The following is a 13,738-nucleotide window of genomic DNA, read 5'->3' as shown; positions in this document are numbered from 1 at the left end:
TATATATATATATATATATATATATATATGTATATACATATATATATACACCATTTCTTCTTATTCATTCATCAGCTCATCTTGCCATTTGCAACATCACGGACAGAACTAGAGTGTATTAGGCTAAGCAAAATAAGTCATTCAGAGAAAGACAAATATCATATGACTTCACACATACGTGGAATTTAAGAAACAAAACAGATGAACACAGGGAAAGGGAAGGAAAAATAAGATAAAAACAGAAAGGAAGGCAAACCATAAGATAATCTTATATAGAGAGGAATAACAGGCTTGCTAGAGGGGAGATAGGTGATGGGATGGGGTAAATGGGTGATGGGCATTAAGGAGGGCACTTGGGATGAGCACTGGGTATTATATGTTAAGTGATGAGTCACTAAATTCTATTCCTGTCTCCTAAGTGTTAGGAGAAGGGAAAAATGAAGGGGAAGAAATCAGAGTGGAAGAGGAGCCATGAGAGAAGACTACATCAAAACTTACGATGCAGAGGGATAGGCAGACTCCCTGCTAAGCATGTAGCCCACCTTGAGGCTTGATCCCAGGACCCTGAGACCATGATGTGAGCCAAAGTCCGATGTTTAACCAACTGAGCCATGTCCCATCGGGCACCCCCATGTCCCATCCTTAATTCACTTTTGGGCATAAGGAACCAAAATGAAATCTATTTTTCAGTTTAGTCTGGAGCAAAAATCATGCTCTGAGTGCTGTGGAGCAGGCTATATCCCAAACAGTGCTTTAATGGCCATATGACCCAAATGACTTTTTAAGCAAATATCCCTATGCATGCGAGCTACAATCTTTGGCAAAAGTTTTCCACTGAACCCTCAGCCTCTAGCAAGGAATAATGTGATTTTGGAGTCATCAGAAAATATATTCATTGGAAACTAACAACTACAGTTACTTCAAGAGAAAATGGTTGGTCCATTGGAGTATTTTGGGAGAAACAGCTCTGATCACTAAAGGAAACCAAATATTTTAGTACCCTAAAAGCCTGTCATCAAAGATACATTCTAGTAAGAATGGATCAGTTTGGCAAAGATCAGTCACAGGTCCTTGGGACTATCAATAGAACCTCTCAAACAACTGCCCACACTAATTTCTAAATAGTAAACTCTCTGTTATTGCAAAGCACGCTGCCTCAGTTACTAATGAATGTTACAAAATTAAGGAACATGATGTCATTTAGAAGCTTACAATCTTTCTCATGAATACTACACTGGTTAAAAACAGAAAATCCAAAGAGAGTATAGACTCCCAGATACATTTATGAGGTTACCACAACCTGGACATGAGAAAGGAAAATTGTAGGACAGTCTGACTCATAAACCTATACCTCCTCAGATTTTTCAAATTTGCAAACTGAATCTTGCATTCTGTGAAAAATATAGTATGACCAAAGTGGTGTCTTCCAGGGATTTAAGGATGCTTTAGTGCTTGAAAATTGATCAGGATAATTTTTCTCATTAGTAGATTAAAAGAAAATAATATGGCAGTTTAAACAGATGCAAAAAAAAAGAGTTTGGTGACATTTAATCATCTTCTTTTTTAAAAAATTATTTATTTTTAATTTCTTTTCAGTGTTCCAGAATTCACTGTTTATGCACCACATCCAGTGCTCCATGCAATACATGCCCTCCATATTACCCACCACCAGGCTTACCGAACCTCCCAACTCCCTCCCCTCCAAAACCCTCATTTTGGGTCTCAGAGTCCATAGTCTCTCATGGTTTCTCTCCCCCTCCAATTTCCCCCAACTCACTTCTCCTCTCCATCTGTCCATGTCCTCCATGTTATTTCTTATGCTCAACAAATAAGTGAAACCATATGATGATTGACTCTCTCTGCTTGACCTATTTCATTCAGCATAATCTCTTCCAGTCCCATCCATGTTGATACAAAAGTTGGGTATTCATTCTTTCTGATGGAGGCATAATAAATTTTTTCATCTTCTATGAAAAAACACAACAAATTTGGAATTAAAAAGAAGTTCTTTAATAAAAAAAGTTCCAATAACTTAAATATTGCCTTAATATTAAACAGTGTATGCTTCCTTTTGAGTTCAAGAGTGACACTAGGATGTCTATCGTTATCACTTGTATTCAGTTTCATAATGAATGTTATAGCCACTGAAATAAGAGCAAAAGAAAAAAATGAATAGAAAGTAAAGAATCAAGAATGAGGAAAGAAGAATGTCATTTTTGGTAGACAAGAGGTCAAGGAAGGAGGTTGGGATTGAAAAATATACACAGGGAAACATCTTATGTGAATCTAATATTCCACATCTTGATATTTATGATTATTGCATGGGTGTTCACTCCCTTATAATTCATCATGTTGTATATTTTTTATTTATTTATTTTTTATATACATCATATTTATAATTTTTATTTTTTATATTAGAAATAGAAACTAAATTCTATTTACTAAGATTGACCTGAAGATGTCACTGCAGTAACCTAATTGGAATGGCCTGTACCAAGCACTTCTTTAAGAATGGGTCAGTCTATAACCAACAGTCATGAAGCACTTCCCTCTGGCTCCCTAAGGAGGAAAGCAAATTCTCAATTGCACCCAACTGCTCAGGATGCACCACTTCAAGAAACATGGTCACAGACCCCTGCCAGCCCCAGAGCATATCCTATAGCCTGGCTGGTCAGGGAGCTGCTTAACCATTGAGCATAATTTCTGGCCCTCATATCCAGGGAAACTGAATGGTGAGCTTGAGCAGCCTTGGATCCCAGACTTCAAGGCCACCCAACCATGGAGCCAAGCTTACAACCCCACCCAGCAGTGGAGAGAATTCAGCATATGGACATGCCCGATTGCTAAACATAGCCTAGGGACTGCCCAGCAGGAAACCCAGTGACCCTATATAATCACAGAACATAGCCTGAAGTGTCACCTGATCAAAGAGACTAGACAGTGAACCCTCCTAACTGCAGATCATAGTCTCTAGTGCCACCCAGATTTAGGGTACAGCTGGAAGCCCCACATGACCAGAAAGACAAGCCAGCAATGTCACCCAGTCAGAGAACACAGCAACAATCTAGTTGGTCACAAAGTCTAGCTTACAGCCTGCCTAGTGTCAGGGCACAGCTTGTCACCTGCCTAATCACAGAGCACAGTATGAGTATTCATCTGACTTCAAAGCCTGACCTGTGACTACCTCCATCCAAATATGGAGTCCAAGGAGTGACACAATCCAGGTGGGAAACACAACCTGAAGCCCATATTGTCCAGTAGTGATTGTGAAGCATACCTCATAGCTGTGTACAATAACAGAATACAAGTGGCACTGCCCTACCAGGCAGCACAGCATGGGACCCTGGCAATCAGAGGTAATAGCAGAGAGCTCAGCTAGTAACCCTACCTGATCCCATACAGCTAGGCATCATGCCCAGCTAGGAAGCTCATACACTGAGCCCACTTGAGCACAGAGTGCAGCCTACAATCTCACACTACCACGAAGCTTACAAGCTTGCACTCTCCCCCAAACACATACATACCACCATTTCAGATTATAGGCACGGGTCTCATCCAGCAAAATCCCCAAAACAATCCCACCTGCTCATGGATGCCACCAGTTGACCCATCTAGGACCTCAAGCTGACACAACTAGGAAAGGTCTTTCCAAACAAATATATAAAGAATGGAAGAACAAACCACTTACTTGAATGCACAGATACAAACACAAGGATACAAGGATCACAAGGAATTAGGAAAACATGATAGCACCAGAAGAAACTAATAATGCTCCAATAACTGACCCTAAAGAAATGCAGATCTATGACCTGACATATAGTTCAGAATGATCTTCTTAAAGTAGTACAGCAGAGTATAAGAAGACTCAGGCAACTAAATGAAATTGGGAAAATAATGCATAAGCAAAATGAGAAGTTCACTAATGAAACAGAAACCATAAAATAGAAAAAGCAGAAATCATAGAGCTGAATCAGGTAATGACTGAAATATTCAATAGTATTAATACCAGACTTGATGAGTCAGAAGAATCCATGAACTAGAGACAAATTGTTTGAAATTACCTAAATGGACAAGCAAAAAACAGTATGAAAAAGGGAGAAGAAAGCCTTTGGGACTTATGAGACACCATCACAGAAATAATATAGACATGATGATAATCTTGGATGGTGAAAAAAAGATAAAGGTAAGAAGGCTTATTGAAAAAAAAAAAAAGACAAAACAACAAGGGATGGAAACTTCCTAAATGTGGGGATGGAAAGGGATATTTCATGAGGATTCATGAGGCTCAAAGGACCTCATATAAGTTGAACCCCACAAGGGTTACATTGAAATATATTATAATTAAAATGTCAAAAAGAAAAGAAAATTTTGAAACCAGAAAGAGAAAAGTAACTTATTATATACAAGGGAGTGCATAAAAGAATATCAGTGTTCTACTTAGCAGAAACATTGTAGGCCAAGAGAGATTGGATGTTATATTAAAAAAATAATAATAAAAAAAAAAACAAAAACGTGCCAAGCAGGAATAATATACCCAGCAAAACTATTCTTCAGAAATGAAGGAGACATAAAGGCTCCCAAACAAAAACCAACAGAGTTCATCACCATTAAACCTTCTTTACAAGGAATACTGAAAGATGTTCTACATCCGAAATGAAAGGATACTAATTAACACTTTAAAAATATGAGAACATGTAAAACTCAACAATAAAGTTAGTAAAAATGTTGTCAAATTCAGATACTCTAATATTATAATGGCAGTATAAAAATCAAGCTCTAGTTTAAAAGCTAAAAAGCAAATGTATGAAAAATAACTCAACAATAATTTGACATTGCATATAGAAATTTAAGAAAGTGTGAATTATAATATCACTAGCCTAAAATATTGAAGAAAAGAGAAGTAAAGGTACAAAGTTTTCCATACTGTCAGAGTTGTTGTTACCTTAAAACAGGATAACTGTAAGAAGTTTTATGCAAGCCTCAGGGCAGCCACAAAAGTGAACCCATTAGTGGATACACAGAAGATTATAATAAAGGAGTCAGAGCATACCACCACAAAAAGTCATCAAATTACAAAATAAGACAGCCAAGAGAGGGGGCATGGAAGAAAGGATCTACAGTCAAAATAATTAACAAATGGCAGTAGTAAGCCTTAACAGTCAATAACGATTTTAAATGAAAATGGATTAAATTCTCTAAGCCAAAGACGTAGAAGGGTTTAATGAATGAAAAATAAGATGCAACAACATGCTGCCTAGAGAGACTTACTTTAGCATTAAGGACACAGAGAAGCTGGAAGTGAAGAGATGGAAAGTCATATTCTAAACAAATGGTAAACAAAAGAAATCAGGGGTACCTATACTGAGATAAAATAGAATGTAAGCTAAACATGGTCACAAGAGACAAAGAGGGTCATTATATGATAATAAAGGTAAATGTATCAAGAAGGTAGCCATTGTAGGTAGTTATGCACCTGACATTACAGCATGTAAATATATGAAGCAAATACTAACAGAACTAAAAGGAGGAATAAAAATATAATAATAGTTCTGAAGATTAATGCCCCACTCTCAACAATGGATAGTATAGTCCAGAAAGAGAGGCAGTAAGGAAACTGTGGGTTTGAGGAATACTATACACTAAGTGGACCTAGTAGTTATATACAGGACATTCCATCCAACAACAGAATACATATTCTTCCCAAGTGCACATAGACCATTTTAGGATAGATTATATATTAGGTCACAAAACATGCCTCAACAGATTCATGAAGATAGAAAATACATCAAGTATCTTTCCCAGCCACAATGGTACAAAACTGGAAATTAATAACAGGAAGAAAGTTGGAACATTCACAAATACATGAAAATTACAATTAGATCAAATTAAAAATAAAAGAGAAAAAAATCAAGACAAATAAAAATGGAAGCACACATTGAACAACTTAAGGGATGCAGCAAAATCAATTCTAAGATACATGTTGATACAAATGTAGCTATTAAGGAATCTCCACACTGTTTTCCAAAATAGCTGCACCAACTTGCATTCCCACACACAAAGAGGGTTCCCCTTTCTCCACATCCTCTCCAACACTTGTTGTTTACTGACTTGTTAATTTTGGCCATTCTAACTGGTATAAGATGGTGTCTCAATGTGGTTTTGATTTGAATCTCCCTTATGGCTAATGATGATGAACATTTCTTTATGTGTCTGTTAGCCATTTGTATGTCTTCTTTGGAGAAGTGTCTGTTCATGTCTTCTGCCCATTTTTTTGACATGATTATCTGTTGTTTGAGTGTTGAGTTTGAGGAGTTCTTTATAGATCCTGGATATCAGCCCTTTGTCTGTAGTGTCATTTGCAAACAGCAAACAGTGTAGCTATTCTTAAAAAAATTAAGAATAGAGCTACCCAGGAACCTGGGTGGCTCAGTGTGTTAAACCTCTGCCTTCTGTTCTGGTCATGATCTCAGGGTACTGGGATTGAAGCCCGAATCAGGCTCTCTGCTCAGCGGGGAGCTTGCTTCCCCCTCCCTCTCCACCTACCTCTCTGCCTATTTGTTTTCTCTCTCTGTCAAATAAATAAATAAAATCTTAAAAAGAAATAGACTTACCTTATGACCCTGCAATTTCACTACTGGGTGTTTACTCCAAGATACAGATGTAGTGAAAAGAAGAGTCATACGCACGCAAGTATTCATAGCAGCAATGGCCACAGTAGCCAAACTGGAAACAGCCAAGATGCCTATCTACTCATCAATAGATGAATAGATAGAAAACATATGGCCCATATATACAATGGAGTATTATGCCTCCGTCAGAAAGGATGAATACCCAACTTTTGTTTTCAACATGGACAGGACTGGAGGAGATTATGCTGAGTGAAATAAATCAAGCAGAGGGAGTCAATTATCATATGGTTTCACTTATTTGTGGAGCATAAGGAATAACACAAGGTAGATGGAGAGAAGTGAGTTGGGAGAAATTGGAGTGGGAGTAAAACTGTGAGAGACTGTGGACTCTGAGAAGGAAACTGAGGGTTTGGAGGGGAGGAGGTGGGTGTTTGGGTGAACCTGATGATGGGTACTGAGGAGGACATGTATTGTGTGGAGCACTAGGTGTGATGCATGAACAATGAATCTTGGATCACTGAAAAAATAAAATAGAATTTTATATATATATATATATGTATATATATATGTATATATATATATGTGTATATATATATGTATATATATATATGTGTGTATATATATATATACATATATATATATATATAACTAAAAAAGAATCTGAGATACACTATCTATCATTATACTTTAAAGACCTGGAAAAGAAGCATACACTAAACCCAAAATGAATAGAAAGGAAGATATAAAAGTTCGGAGCAGAAATAAATAAAAATAGAAACTAAAATGACAACAGAAAAGACCAATGAAATTAAGAGCTGTTTTTAAACACATAAGAAATTGGTAGGTTTTAGCTAGATTAACCAAGAAAAGAGGAGAGAGGACTAAAAACATATACAAACAAAATGGGGACATTACACTTGAATTCATGGAAATACAAAGGATCATAGAAGAAAACTACTTAAGAGTGTTTATAAGCCAGGAAATTGGATAACCAAAAATAAATGAATAAATTCCTAGAAACTTGTAACTTATCTAAACTGAGTCAGGAAGAAATAGAAAATCTAAACAGAACAATTGCTAGTAAGGAGACTGATTTAATAATCAAAAATCTACCAACAAAGAAAAACTCAGGATTGGATGGTTTCACTGGTGAATCCTATCAAACATTTAAGAATTAAGGCTAATCCTTCTCAAACTCTTCCAAAATGTTGAAGAGGAAGGAAAACTCCCCAACTCATTTGACAAGGTCAGACTACCCTGATACCAAACCACATAAGAACACTAAAAGCAAACTGTAGGCCAATATCCCTGAATATAGAGGAATATAGATGCATAAATCATTGACAAAATGCTAGCAAATCCAATTCAATAATACATTAAAAGGACCTTAACCATAATCAAGTGGATTTATCCTTGAGATGCAAGGATGGTTCAACAGACAAATCAATATCACTTAATAGAAGAAAGGATAAAAACTACATGATGACCTCAATAGATGAAGAAAAATAATTTGACAGAATTCAATAGTTCATTTATAAAAATGCTTTAAAAATGGGTATAGAAGGAATATACCTCAACCTGTAAAAGCAACATACGACAAACACACAACTAACACAATACTCACTGGCAAAAGATTGAAATTTACTCTTTGAAGATTAGGAACAAGACCAGTATACCCACACTAATCATTTTTATTCAGCTAAGTACTGGAAGCCCAAGCCAGAGCAATGAGGAAAGAAAGAGAAATAAAGGCATCTAAATAGGAAAGGAAGAAGTAAGATTGTCTCCCATTGCAAATGATATGATATGATTATGTATAAAACCCGAAAGACCACCAAAAAACTGTTAGGACTAACCAAATTCAGTGAAGTCGCAGGATAAAATTTCAGTATTATAAACATCAGTGGTGTTTCTATACACTCACAAGGAACATCTGAAAGAGAAGTTAAAGAAAAAGACAAAAAAAATACATTTTACAATCGCATCAAAAACAGTAAAATAGGAATAATTTAACCAGGAAGGGGGAAGATCTATATTCTGAAAACTATAAGATATCAATGATACCAATTGAAGACAAAAATACACGAAAAGATACTCTATGTTCATTTATTGAAGAATTAATATTGTTAAAATATCTTATGCTATCTAAAACCATCTATATGCTCAAGCAATCTCTTTCTAAGATTTTTATTTTTTTTTAAATTTTTAATTTTTTTATAAACATATAATGTATTTTTATCCCCAGGGGTACAGGTCTGTGAATCGCCAGGTTTACACACTTCACAGCACTCACCATAGCACATACCCTCCCCAATGTCCATAACCCCACCACCCTCTCCCGTTCCCCCTCCCCCCAGCAACCCTCAGTTTGTTTTGTGAGATTAAGAGCCACTATGGTTCATCTCCCTCCCATTCCCATCTTGTTTCATTTATTCTTCTCCTACCCCTGTAATCCCCCACTTTGCATCTCCACTTCCACAAATCAGGGAGATCATATGATAGTTCTCTTTCTCCGACTGACTTATTTCACTAAGCATGATACCCTCTTCCATCCACGTTGTCGCAAATGGCAAGATTTCATTTCTTTTGATGGCCTCATAGTATTCCATTGTGTATATATACCACCTCTTCTTTATCCATTCATCTGTTGATGGATTTCTAGGTTCTTTCCGTAGTTTGGCTATTGTAGACATTGCTGCTGTAAACATTCAGGTGCACGTGCCCCTTTGGATCACTACGTTTGTATCTTTAAGGTAAATACCCAGTAATGCAACTGCTGGGTCATAGGGTAGTTCTATTTTCAACTTTTTGAGGAACCTCCATGCTGTTTTCCAGAGTGGTTGCACCAGCTTGCATTCCCACCAACAATGTAGGAGGGTTCCCCTTTCTCCGCATCCTCGCCAGCATCTATCATTTCCTGGCTTGTTAATTTTAGCCATTCTGACTGGTGTGAGGTAGTATCTCATTGTGGTTTTGATTTGTATTTCCCTGATGGCGAGTGGTGTGGAGCACTTTTTCATGTGTCTGTTGGCCATCTGGATGTCTTCTTTGCAGAAATGTCTGTTCATGTCCTCTGCCCATTTCTTGATTGGATTATTTGTTCTTTGGGTGTTGAGTTTGCTAAGTTCTTTATAGATTTTGGACACTAGCCCTTTATCTGATATGTCGTTTGCAAATATCTTCTCCCATTCTGTCAGTTGTCTTTTGGTTTTGTTAACTGTTTCCTTTGCTGTGCAAAAGCTTTTGATCTTGATGAAATCCCAATAGTTCATTTTTGCCCTTGCTTCCCTTGCCTTTGGCAATGTTCCTAGGAAGACATTGCTATGGCTGAGGTCGAACAGGTTGCTGCTTGTGTTCTTCTCAAGGATTTTGATGGATTCCTTTCTCAAACTGAGGTCCTTCATCCATTTTGAGTCTATTTGTGTGTGGTGTAAGGAAATGATCCAATTTCATTTTTATTCATGTGGCTGTCCAATTTTCCCAACACCATTTATTGAAGAGGCTGTCTTTTTTCCATTGGACATTCTTTCCTGCTTTGTCGAAGATTAGTTGACCATAGAGTTGAAGGTCTATTTCCGGGCTCTCTATTCTGTTCCATTGATCTATGTGTCTGGTTTTGTGCCAGTACCATACTATCTTGATGATGACAGCTTTTTAATAGAGCTTGAAGTCCGGAATTGTGATGCCACCGACTTTGGCTTTCTTTTTCAATATTCCTTTGGCTATTCAAAGTCTTTTCTGGTTCCATATAAATTTTAGGATGTTTTGTTCCATTTTTTTTAAATGGGTGGGATTTTGATAGGGATTGCATTAAATGTGTAGATTGCTTTAGGTAGCATAGACATTTTCACAATATTTGTTCTTCCAATCCATAAGCATGGAACATTTTTCCATTTCTTTATGTCTTCCTGAATTAATTTCATGAGTACTTTATAATTTTCTGAGTATAGATTCTTAGCATCTTTGGTAAGGTTTATTCCTAGGTATCTTATTGTTTTGGATGCAATTGTAAATGGGATGGACTCCCTAATATTCTTTCTTCTGTCTTGTTGTTGGTGAAGAGAAATGCAACTAATTTTTGTGCAATGATTTTATACCGGACACTTTACTAAATTCCTGTACAAGTTTTAGCAGTTTTGGAGTGGAGTCTTTTGTGTTTTCCACATATAGTATCATATCATCTGCAAAGAGTGATACTTTGACTTCTTCTTTGCTGATTTGGATGCCTTTAATTTCATTTTGTTGTCTGATTGCTGAGACTAGGACTTCTAGTACTATGTTGAATAGCAGTGGTGATAATGGACATCCCTGCCATATTCCTGACCTTAGCAAAAAGCTTTCAGTTTTTCTCCATTGAGAATGATATTTGCGGTGGGTTTTTCATAGATGGCTTTGATAATATTGAGGCATGTGCCTTCTATTTCTACACTTTGAAGAGTTTTGATCAGGAAGGGATGCTGTACTTTGACAAAAGCTTTTTCAGCTTCTATGAGAGGATCATATGGTTCTTGTTCTTTCTTTTATTAATGTGTTGTATCACATTGATTGATTTGCAGATGTTGAACCAACCTTGCAGCCCTGGAATAAATCCCATTTGGTCGTGGTGAATAATCCTTTTAATGTACTGTTGAATCCTATTGGCTAGTATTTGGGTGAGAATTTTCGCATCTGTGTTCATAAAGGATATTGGTCTGTAATTCTCTTCGTTGATGGGATCCTTGCCTGGTTTGGTGATCAAGGTGATGCTGGCCTCATAAAATGAGTTTGGAAGTTTTCCTTCCATTATTATTTTTTGGAACAGTTCCAGGAGAATAGGAATTAGTTCTTCTTTAAATGTTTGATAGAATTCCCCTGGGAAGTCGTCTGGCCCTGGGGTTTTGTTTGTTTAGAGATTTTTGATGACTGTTTCAATCTCCTTACTGGTTATGGGTCTGTTCAGGTTTTCTATTTCTTCCTGGTTCAGTTGTGGTAGTTTATATGTCTCTAGGAATGCATCCATTTCTTCCAGATTGTCAAATTTGTTGGCGTAGAGTTGCTCATAGTATGTACTTATTATAATTGTCTGTATTTCTTTGGTGTTAGTTGTGATCTCTCCTCTTTCATTCATGATTTTATTGATTTGGGTCCTTTCTTTTTCTTTTTGATAAGTCTGGCCAGGGGTTTATCAATCTTATTAATTCTTTCAAAGAACCAGCTCCTAGTTTCGTTGATTTGTTCTATTGTTTTTCTGGTTCCTATTTCATTGATTTCTGCTCTGATCTTTATGATTTCTCTTCTCCTGCTGGGTTGAGGGTTTCTTTCTTGTTCTTTCTCCAGCTCCTTTAGGTGTAGGGTTAGGTTGTGTACCTGAGACCTTTCTTGTTTCTTGAGAAAGGCTTGTACCGCTATATATTTTCCTCTCAGGACTGCCTTTGTTGTGTCCCACAGATTTTGAACCCATGTTTTCATTATCATTTGTTTCCATGAATTTTTTCAATTCTTCTTTAATTTCCTGGTTGACCCTTTCATTCTTTAGAAGGATGCAGTTTAGTCTCCATGTATCTGTGTTCTTTCTAAATTTCCTCTTGTGAATGAATTCTAGCTTCAGAACATTGTGGTCTGAAAATATGCAGGGAATCATCCCAATCTTTTGATACCAGTTGAGACCTGATTTATGACCCAGGATATGAGCTATTCTGGAGAATGTTCCATGTGCACTAGAGAAGAATGTGTATTCTGTTGCTTTGGGATGACATGTACTGAATAGATCTGTGATGTCCATCTGGTCCAGTGTGTCATTTAAGGTCTTTATTCCCTTGTTGATTTTTTGCTTGGATGATCTATCCATTTCAGTGAGTGGAGTGTTAAAGTCCCCTACAATTATTGTATTATTGTTGATGTGTTTCTTTGATTTTGTTATTAATTGGTTTATATAGTTGGCTGCTCCCACGTTAGGGGCATAGATATTTAAAATTGTTAGAGCTTCTTGTTGGACAGACCTTTTGAGTATGATATAGTGTCCTTCCTCATCTCTTATTATAGTCTTTGGCTTAAAATCTAATTGATCTGGTATAAGGATTCCCACCCCAGCTTTCTTCTGCTGTCCATTAGCATGGTAAATTGTTTTCCACCCCCTCACTTTAAATCTGGAGGTGTCTTCAGGTCTAAAATGAGTTTCTTGTAGGCAACATATTGATGGTTTTTATTTTTTTTTTTATCCATTCTGATACCGTGTGTCTTTTGATTGGGGCATTTAGCCCATTAACATTCAGGGTAACTATTGAGAGATAAGAATTTAGTGCCATTGTATTGACTTAAGGTGACTCTTACTGTATATTTTCTCTGTTCCTTTCTGATCTACTACTTTTAGGCTCTCTCTTTGCTTAGAGGACCCCTTTCAATATTTCCTGTAGAGCTGGTTTGTTGTTTGCAAATTCTTTCAGTTTTTGTTTGTCCTGGAAGGTTTTTATCTCTCCTTCTACTTTCAATGATAGCCTAGGTGGATATAGTATTCTTGGCTGCATGTTTTTCTCGTTTAGTGCTCTGAATATATTATGCCAGTTCTTTCTGGCCTGCCAGGTCTCTGTGGATAAGTCCGCTGACAATCTAATATTTTTACCATTGTACGTTAAAGACTTCTTTTCCCAGGCTGCTTTCAGGATTTTGTCTTTGCCGCTAAGACTTGTAATTTTACTAAGAGATGACGGGGTGTGGACCTGTTCTTGTTGATTTTGAGTGGGGTTCTCTGCACTTCCTGGATTTTGATGTTTGTTCCCTTTGCTATATTAGGGAAATCTCTCCAATAATTCTCTCCAATATACCTTCTGCTCCCCTCTCTCTTTCTTCTTCTTCTGGAATCCCAATTATTCTAATGTTGTTTCATCTTATGGTGTCACTTATCTCTCAAATTCTCCCCTCATGGTCCAGTAGCTGTTTGTCCCTCTTTTGCTCAGCTTCTTTATTCTCTGTCATTTGGTCTTCTATATCGCTAATTCTTTCTTCTGCCTCATTTATCCTAGCAATGAGAGTCTCCATTTTTTATTGCACCTCATTAATAGCTTTTTTGATTTCAACTTGGTAAGATTTTAGTTCTTTTATTTCTCCAGAAAGGGCTTTTATCTCTCCAGAGA

The sequence above is a fragment of the Lontra canadensis genome, unplaced genomic scaffold (assembly GCF_010015895.1).
Source record: "Lontra canadensis isolate GAN:19392208 unplaced genomic scaffold, GSC_riverotter_1.0 scaffold6, whole genome shotgun sequence".
Classification (NCBI taxonomy): Eukaryota; Metazoa; Chordata; class Mammalia; order Carnivora; family Mustelidae; genus Lontra; species Lontra canadensis.
The sequence above is the reverse complement of the archived record's forward strand: the minus strand, read 5'-3'. Positions refer to the sequence as shown.